General features: G+C 39.2%; 1 pseudogene; it reads left to right on the top strand.

The window, feature by feature from the left end:
• The first annotated feature begins 8834 nt into the window (after positions 1-8834).
• Positions 8835-10294, top strand: part of LOC123241929 — a 51982-nt pseudogene continuing 50522 nt past the window's right edge.

Below are 10294 nucleotides of genomic sequence, written 5' to 3'. Positions count from 1 at the left end.
AAGATAAATGCACCTGGCCATCACCACCTCCCTAGATCACTGCAGCACCCACCAGGGGGCAGTAGCACCCACTTTGGGAATCACTGCTTTAGACTTTAAACTCCTTGAGGGCAGAGACTGATTCTTTTTTTCTTATTTATACCTTCAGGATTTAGCATAATCCCTGGCACATAGCAGGGGTTTAATCAATGTTTGTAAATCAACTAACCAATCAAGGTTAGTTGTAGTGTCTTTTGCTTCTAATTCTGGCTACTCCACCAATCAAAAAGGTTCACCTAAAAACACGAATAGCAGACCAGAGCCAGTTACAGAAGGTCGTGGCCTCTCTATATTTCTACCACATATATCACAACTCTAAGAAGCAGACTTTCAGTCCTCCTACCATAAAGGGAAACCCTAATCCCAAGTACGTTGACCTTTTGCCAGATCTTCCCATTACACTAGAAATTATAGTCTTCTAATTAACCGTACCATTGCTAGGTTCTATACCATTTCTCTGGTTGTGAGTATGATTTCTTTGACTTTAAGTGGCAGGGAAGAGATTTAGCCTTTCCCCTCTATCTCCTCAACCCCTCCCCCCAAAAAAACAAAACTTTTTTTCTTAATTAAAAGTAAATATATTTCTCTTTATTCAAAAGAATTCTCTTCATATAATCTTAAAGCACTTTATTTAGAATTTTCCTTGGCCCCAGCATTCCTTACTTTGTATTTTACTGGGCTGTATATAGATCAACCTCCCACCAGAGAATACAAGCATCTTGAGGGAAGAGCCTGAGCAGTTTGTTTGTTTTTTTCCCAACTCAGATACTATCAGATACTACAGTACTTCCTAGGTAGTGGGTGCTTAATGCTTATTAGAATTGACTGGAATTCAGTTTGTGTATTCTTTCAATACTGACTTATCAAATCACTTTTAAGCTTAACTTTCTTCCTCAAACTAAATATAGAGCTAAGGAAAACAAAACAAAACAAAACAAAACAAACAATATTTCCCAAGTGTAAGATTACGATTCATGGTGAGTTCTATGGTGCTAGCTTTTATCCTATTTGTTTATCTTAGATGCTAATCTCCTAGAGGGCAGGGCCTACATCATATTTTAGAAATTATCATTCATCTCATACATATATGAATGTTTACTATAAAACTTTTCTAATCATAGATCTCCAGGATTCCTCCATTCAGTTGTTTTGTTTATTTGTTTTATTCAGTTGTTTTTCTGCCACGTCCAACTCTTAGTGACCTCATTTGGGTTTTCCTGGCTAAGATACTGGAGTGGTTTGCCATTTCCTTCTCCAGCTCATTTTGTAGATGAGGAAAGAGTAGATGAGTCAAATAGGGTTAATTGATTTGCCCAAGGTCACACAGGCAGTAAGTGCCTGAGGACAGACTTGAATGAAGGAAGATGAGTCTCCCTGACTCCAGACCTGGCACTCTATCTAGCTGTCCTAGATACTTCACACAAGAAACATGAGGGTTTATGGCCATCCTTTCCCTTGTATAGCCTTCTGTCTGTTATAGAGGAGAAGACACTGAGTTTGGAATTAAAGTCCTTGGATTTGAGACTCACCTGTGTCTCTTATTAGCTATATGACTGAGAATGAGACATTTAATGTCTCTGATTCCCCATCTGTAAGGCTTACATTAAGTATCCACCAGCTCTAAAATGATGATTTTCAAAGTAGCCTCCTGAGCTACATAGAAATAGTAGAACTTGAAAGCAAATTGGAGACCATCTTGTCTAATCTCTACCTTGTATATATTTTACAAATGAGAGAAGTCATTAACCTAATGTCACATGGGTAGTTAATGAAAGAACCAGCATGTAGAGTCTAAGGTTCCCAACTGGCTATTCAGTTATCTCTCTATTAAACAATTTGCTTCCTAGGATAGATATTTTTATTTTATTTTACACCAAGGAAAATACAGATTGTTTATTATATTATATTAAAAATTATGTTATATTATAAAATTATATTGTATTATATTGTATTATAAAAATAAACTGTTTATTCCTACACTACTTCTTCCCTTTATTCTACCCTCCACCTCAGGACTATATCCAGAGAATGAATATGAGTCCCACAAGAATACATCAACCACCACTCAACCCTTGGAAATAGTAGTCCATCTGGACAAGAACTAAAGCCTGATTGTTGGGGGAACCATGACCGGTCTTGATCTTATGGACAGCATTGGATTTCAGGTGGGATCTAGGGTGCTAGAGAACTTGGGGAGGGGATCAAGATAACCAATCAGGAAGAGTCTATCCTGGGATTAAATGAGGCATAAAATAGACCAAGGGACAAACGACCAGCCACATGACAGAGGAGCTATCATTCTGGAGGTCTAGACCCTAAGTTTCTTTTTTTCATTGACCATCAAGAAGAGACTTCTGACAGAGCTGTTTAATAGAGAAGAAGGGTCTCAGCATCACTGATTTCATTTTATTGCTGAATGCTCCATGCCTCCCCTTCACTGTTTTACCTCCTTAAACCTCTGGTGGCTTTCCAGTGAGGCTAATTCTTTTCATTATGAGTGACAGTGGTTGTAGCTCAAAAAGAGAGATTTTAGGGGTTAAGAGAACAATAACCTTTTTTTCTCTGTTTCTGCCTCTTCTCTCCACCCTATCCTAACCCCCTTCTCCTCTCAACTCTATCCCCACCCCTTGCTTTTAAAGACAGAAAGGCAAGCTGTCTTGCCAAGTCTTGAGAAATGTGTTTCTTCCTTTCCAAGAAAAGAGGTAATTTTCAATCCATTTTGAGGGAGGAACCAGAGTGAGAGATCTGGACAGCTTAAGGCGGAGTGCTGGTCACACAGACATACGCATATATAGACAGACACACAGACAGACACACACACATACACACATCCTTTGAAGCCTTCCAGACTCACACACAGAGCTTCAAAGGTAAATTGGGATGTCCTGGAAAAATCTAAGAACCACATATTCTAGGGATTTGATGCTCTAACTTTCTCAATCCACAGGCTACCTCCTCTAATTGGCTTCAAATTGATGGGAAGGAAAAATATTTTTTAAAAAAGTTACTAGAATTGAATGACAAAACCGACATTTTGATGAGACATCAGTGAAGGGAGTATCAGGAAACAAATTCATGCACCAAAGAAAATTATACTCATTATGATATTCTCAACATTAATAATTCATGAGAACAGTTCTTGGACCACCAGTTGTGTTCTGACCACACTTTGGAAGCTTCTGTCTTAGCAGGCAAGAAATCCCAGTGCTAATCTTTTACTCATGTACCAAGTGACTTTGGACAAACTGAATTATAATAATCAGAGAAATAACTCACACACATATCAGCTTGGAGTTAGCAAAGTGCTTTAAGCACATTTTCTCATTTGAACCTTACAATAATCCTTTGAAGAAGATACTATAAATAGTCTTATTCCAACTTTACAGATGAGAAAACTGAGGCTCAAAGGGGTAAGTGACTTGCCTAGTCTCATAGTTAATAAGAGTCAGCAACAGAAATGATCCCCTAGCTTCAGAATCCAAGTCCAATGCTCTGTCTACTTTGCTGCACTCCCCTCTCTTTTACCCTCAAATCTCTTCTCAGGGTTAGGAAAATGGAATTGCTTAGTATATCCAACATAGTGGGAAAAGGGTCAGTGGTAGGAACCATGAGGAAGAAGATATTTCTGAGTGTAAAGTAATCAAAATCCAGCCTTTGCTAGTAACTAGTAAATGAATTTGACCCAGAACAAGTCAATTAATTTTATGATTGCATGATTGGAAAGGCTCATGGTTCAGTGGAAAAGGATGCTGGCTGAGGAGACAAAGAATCTGGATTTAAATGCCAACTAACGTACCAACTATTCAGTGGCTTTGCCATATAATTCATCTGGATCTCTGTTTTCCCATGGGGTAGTTAGGTGATAACATATAGAGCACTAGATCTGGAGTTAGAACGATCTGAGTTCAAATCTAGTGTCAGATACTTCCTAGCTGTATGACCCTTAGCCTCTATTTGCCTCAATTCCTCATCCATAAAATGGGGACACACTGGAAAAGGAAATGCCAAACCACTCCAATATTTTTGCATGACTGAACAAGAAGTGTTTCCTCGTATGTAAAATAAGTTATTGAATCAGTCGTGTCAAATTCTAATAGAAAGGTCACTAAGCCCTACATAAAGATTTTTGCTACATATTGACTTAGAAAATAATATATTATTACCATTTATATTTTATTGTATTTTGTTTTAAGTATTTCCCAATTACATTAAAAAAAAAACAACTCTTACCTTCTGACTGAGAATTAATATTAAGTATCTGTCCTAAGACAGAAAAGCAGTAAGGGTTAGGCAGTTGGGGTTAAGGGATTTACCCAGGGTCACACAGATAGGAAATAGCTAAGTCCACATTTGAACCCAGAACCTCCTGTCTCCAGTTCTATATAATAAGCCACCTAGCTGCTCCTTCTAACTACAATTTTGAAAGATGAGAAGTATAGGCCATGCTAAGGGCTGAGCATTCTCGACCCCAAGAGATGTCTGATCAGACTTAGGGGTTGAGGAGAGTGAATATTTAATCATAATGAATAATGGCAAAGTTCTTCAGAGAGGCAAGAATCTCAGTGGGAATAGGAAAGGGTCTTTCTTACAGGGAGAATGGGCAAGAAAGCTCTTTCCTGCAAATGGGATAACAGAGGGGAAGGCAAATAGCTAGAGTCTTACAAAAAGGAACTTTTTCCAGCAAGGTACAAAGGGATTGCCAAAGGACTTAGTAGGGGTTAGATACACCATAGATAATCCATGGATAATTTTTGACTGACCTGTTGATTCAGATAGGGATTTTAGGGAGCAAAATCTTCTGAGTGGGGCAATTCTCTTCCTGGGAGGTCCTCCTGTTCCCAAGGACATTGATCTGTTGAGGATATGGTATCATCAAGTCATTGAGATGATGCTTCTCCCTCTCCTCATAGACCTAAACAGAGCTCAGGTCCTAGCAGATTGACTCCTCCCAGGTCACCTTGAAATCTTCTTATTTATAGCATTTCCACCCTTCTCCATGTGGGTGAAAGGACTAAGATCTCAATCACCCTTGGTAATATTTCTCTTTAATTCCCTTGTCCTTGGTGACTTCAGAGCAGCACTGGGAGGACCAGTTCATCGTCATCAGAAATTCTCTGGAGTAAGCTGTTTAGCCTGTGCCTCTCTCCCCATCAACACAGGGAAGGATTGATTTTCTGTTCTGGAATAGCTTAATGTCAACCTTATCATCTCACAAGCAAGTCAAGGGCCAAAGAGTAGGGATGATCCTTGCCACTTAACCCACTGCTAAGAAATCTGTGTGCATGTCCTATGGCTGTCCAAGGTCCCTGTTGCTTTCATTGTCTACCTTCTAACTATCCAACTGGTTCCTTAACATATTTACCAAAGGGGCCAAAAAATGAGAAAATGAGGAAACACGCATTCATCCATCTGAGTCCATGCAGGACAGCGCAATTAACTACCAAGGCAACCTTTTAACCAGGATACAAGACAAACAGAAGAAATCGTCTGTCCTTGTCAGGGTGACTGATGGTGTCCAGGGTTTGGGGAGATAATTTGTACAAGGGTACATAGCTAGATTTAAAAGGTTAATTGGCTTGGTTTGCCATTTGAATTAGACCTTTAGGAATAACTTTCAGGAAATTGTTACTTAATTAAAGTTCAGGATCTAGAAGTCATAAGATCACAAATTTAGAGTTATAAGAAACTTTAGAAGTCACCTAGTCCAAGCAACTTATTTGACTGAGGTCATAAGATGTTAAGTCATCTGATCAGGCAGGACTTGAAACCCAGCCTTCCTGACTCCATATCTAACATTCTATCATTCTGTCTCTTTTAGATCAAAACTTTTCTTTTCTTTTTTTTTGAAACCTTTACCTTCCATCTTAGAATCAATACTGTGTATTGGTTCCAAGGCAGAAGAGTGGTAAGGTCTTTCGGTTTTTTTTTTTCTAATTTTTATTTTCTGTCAGTAAAATCTCTAAGACAGAAGGGCAAAGGCAAGGTCATCGAGGTTAAATGACTTATCCAGGGTCATACAGCTAGGAAGTATCTGAATTTGAATACAGCTCCTTTCTGACTCCAAAACTGGTGCTCTGTCCACTGTGCCACCTACCTGCCCCAGACTAAGACTTTTCTAAGAGTCATATTCGTCTTTTCAAGTCTGGATAAGTCCTACTGTTGATGTTAGAATGGGAAAGGACAGATATTTTTCTACTTGTGAATTCTTATAACAGTGTAGGGTGGTGGAAAAAAATACCAAAGGAATTCTGGAGCCCTGAATCCTAGAGCTGACTGCTCTATAACTTCACTGTGACTCAGTTTCCTCATCATAAAATCCTGGCTAATCTAAAGATGAGTTAACCCTTATGAAATCACTTTAAAAAAAAAACAAGAAGCAGCATCCATGTGTAAAGCATTCTTATATGTCTCTTGGGAAGCTTTCATGGTTTAATCCTATTCAGAAAAAAATATGTATGTGCAGTTAATATGCCAAAGATTAGAATGAGAAAGAAGGTATCATCCTATAGCTTCACTAATAGGTGGCCTAGAAGCATGCTCTTTGGCAGTTTCTTCTCTATCCCCAGCCATTTAAAGACCAAGATATAAAAACAAGTATGTGGTATGGGCTCATAGTACAAGTGTGACCTTGTGCCACCCTTCAATTCAATAAGCTCCAGTCCTCCATTTGTCATTTAAAGCCCTTCAGGACCTGGCCCCATTCTACCTTTCCAGTCTTGGTCTGCGTATCTCCTCTCTCTGCCCTCTGAAGTCCATCCAAACTAGCCTTCATGCTATTCCTCATTCTCCGTCTCCCATCTCTGGACTTTTTCTGGAGCTGTCTGCCAGGCCTTGAATTCACTTGACTATCATCTTCTTGTAATCTCTGGTTTCCTTCAAGACCCAGAATGACCACCACCATCTGTATGAGACTTTGTCTATTCCTGTTTTCTTTCTCTATATCATTTGAATTTACAACAGTGCTTGGTACTACATAATAAATGCTCATTGTTTGATTAATTGTTTGATTAATAATGAATAGGGATAGATTTGGAGTTAGAGGACTACCTGACTGTATTATTTTCAAGTTTTATGACTTGAAAGAACATAAAATGAAAGAATTGGGCTATAAGAGGCTCTTATCCTGAAGTCTATAGATTTGCTTTTAAAAAAATATTCTTTGTAATGATATGTATTTTATTTGATGCTTTCAAAAATATTCTGAGAAGGAACCCATTGGTCTTACCAGACTGCCAAAGGGTTCCATGAAAGGTCAAGTACCTCTGGACTAGGGGATCACAAAGATCTTTCTAGCTTTAAATCCCATCATTTCCTATGATCTTTCATGCTCCTTTGATCATTTAAGGTCAAAGCAGGGGTGATGCACCTTAGGCCCATAATTCATGGTTCATCTTGGTGAAGATGACTTTCCCAGCAGCCTTAGATGTCCCCATCACTTTACCTAGCATGCTAGGTAAAGTGAAGGGTTCCAGTAGCCTGTGAGAGAGCCCTGCCCTCCCTCTCCTGCAAACAAAGCCAGCAATGCTATATGTTAGAAGGCTCAGGCTGGGAAAGCGGTTATTCCTCTGCTGAGCTGTTTACCCTTCCCAAGGAGCTGAAAATGCATGGGTAAGCTGGATATATTATTTTCAGACTTGCTAACAGGCCAGGTCTTCTCATGGTTGAATTCTCAGCCAACTGCTCAGCTTCTCTGAGAAATACTTCCCTCCCCACCCTAACTCCTTTCCTTTTTTCCATGTGAATCTCTTCCAAGTTGGTACAGGCACCTTGGGTGGCAAAATCCATTTGCTCTTGGCCCCACCCCCATCAGCCTCTCCCACTGGCAAATACCTTGTACTTGCCAGGAGCCAAGTGAGCTCTGGGTAACCCCAGAGATATGTCTCCTCTGAAATAAATCTTCTAACAGAAATAGCGCAGTTTGGGAAAAATTGCTCTCTTTTTCCTTCTTCTTTTCCTCATTTCCATTTTTGTTTCCCTTTCTTTCCTTTTCACCTTCTTTCTGTCTTGGTTTCTTCTTCATTCTCATCCTCCTATTTTACATTTTTGCATATCTGTTTCTTCTTTTGTCCTTCTCTCTTTCTCTTATTTCATTCATTACAACTCAACTGAGTCCAACAGGTATTTAGTAAGCCCATTAGGGCCAGACACTTGCGTAGGTGCTTGGGTTACTAAGATGATAATGAAATAGTTCTTGCCCTCAAGGAGTCTACATTCTACTAAGAAAGTGACACATACATGGACAGGTAAATATATAATAGAGACAAAATTCATTTCACAGTAATATCCAGATTAGTGGAAAGAATGAATAGCTTGAGTAGACTTGAGCAGAGTGTCAGAAAAATATAGGGATTCCAAAAAGTGGAAGTGAAGAGGGACAACATCCCAGACATGGGAGATAGATTGTGCAAAGACATACAGCCAGGAGATATAATATGAGGTATGAGGAAGGTGGTAAGTCAGCTACTTGGACTGGAGATAGGAGACAGGTGGGGACAGTCCAGATCAGGGGTCGGCAACGTATGGCTCTCGAGCCATATCTGGCTCTTTTGAGGGCCAGATAGGGCTCTTTCTGCAAGAGCCATAAAGTCCATTTTTTTTTCAGGAGCTGTTACAGGAGCAGCACTGTGAGCACTGTATGGCTCTCATGAAATTACATTTTAAAAAATGTGGCATTTATGGCTCTCATGGCCAAAAAGGTTGCCGACCCCTGTTCTAGGAGTTTAAATGGCAAATTGAGAAGCTTATTTATCTTACTCAATACAAAGATGTTAAAATTTCTTGAGTAAAAATGTGACATGGCCAGATCTGTTCCTGAGGAATATGAATTTGGTAGCTCTGTGGAGGAGGAATTGCTGAGAGGAGACCTGAGGTAGGTAGACCAATTAAGAGACTCTTGCAGTAGTTTGAACAAGAGCAGATGAAGGGCTGAATAATAATGCTGGCTAAACGAATGAAGAGGAGGGGATTGACTGATGGGAAAGATGTTGTGGAAGTAGGATCAATAACAATTTTATTCTTGACTTGAAAGCTTTAATGTGTACATTTGGCTGCTATGGGACACAGAAATCTTTCATTGAGAGGTCCTCAATCAGAGAGAAAAAGGATTTGTGTTTCAGGTAATGATTGCAGAAGATGACCTCTAAGATTTTTTCCAGTTCTAAAATTCTTTGGTTCTAAGGTTCCAAGACTTCTCTGGCTTCAGAGTTCCTCAGAGAATAGTTTCCAATAATTGGAGGTGGGAGTCTGCTCCCTAGGATGGGGACAGGGGAGCCCTTTCTCTTAGATTGTCTGCCTGATATTTCTGACCAATAAGCATCTCTCCTCTCCCAACAGACAACCCATAGCAATTATGTCTATACCATCTACTTTCACATTCAATTATATCCAATTTAACCTAATTAGAGAATAATCCAAGAAAGAGTATAATTGTTTCATGTATGTCAATCTTGTCTCTCCAACTAGACAAGGCTCTTTGTATATTACCTAAAGGCAGCAGCCAGCCCCCACAAAACTCACAAAGACAATGTGATTTAGGGGAAAGAGTGCTGACTTGGAGGTTTAAAAATCCTGTGACACTCAGTTTCCCTTACTATAAAATGACTGTTCCTTTTAACAAAGAAGGGAAAAAACTGACAGTATATGCAGTGTTCCACACTCATAGTCCCCATCCTCAACAAAGAAGGAAGTGGAGTATATTCTTCCTCTCCTCCAAGGCCATATAATTTCATAGTTTTGATTTTAAATGGTTGTAGGCATTGTGTATATTGTTTTACTTTTTCTACTTATTCCATTTGAGTCAGCTTATATGAATACTTCCCTGAATTCCTCAAATATTTCTCACTTCTTATGGCCCAGTAATATTCTATTACAATCAGACACCCATTTGTTATATTCCCATCAAAATCCAAATGTGTCATAAAGTTTTATAAGGAAAGGAGTGAAAGGTAACACATTAACTTATTGTTGACATTGGCACTTTCAGATGAATATATTTTGATTTGCTTTATAATTAATTTTTAAATGTATTAAATATTTAGTACATTGTTGGTGGAGTTGTTTGATCCAACCATTCTGGAGATCAATTTGGTATTAAGTCCAAAGGCTTCCCTCCTTCCTTCTTTCCCTCCCTCCCTCTTTCCTTCCTTGCTTCTTTATATATCTTCCTTCCTTCCCTTCTTCCTTCCTTCCTTCCTTCCTTCCTTCCTCCCTTCCTTCCTTCCTTCCCTCCTTCCTTCTTCCTCCCTTCCCTCCTTCC

Source organism: Gracilinanus agilis, chromosome 3 (assembly GCF_016433145.1).
Source record: "Gracilinanus agilis isolate LMUSP501 chromosome 3, AgileGrace, whole genome shotgun sequence".
NCBI classification, from domain to species: Eukaryota; Metazoa; Chordata; class Mammalia; order Didelphimorphia; family Didelphidae; genus Gracilinanus; species Gracilinanus agilis.
The sequence above is the reverse complement of the archived record's forward strand: the minus strand, read 5'-3'. Positions and strand labels throughout refer to the sequence as shown.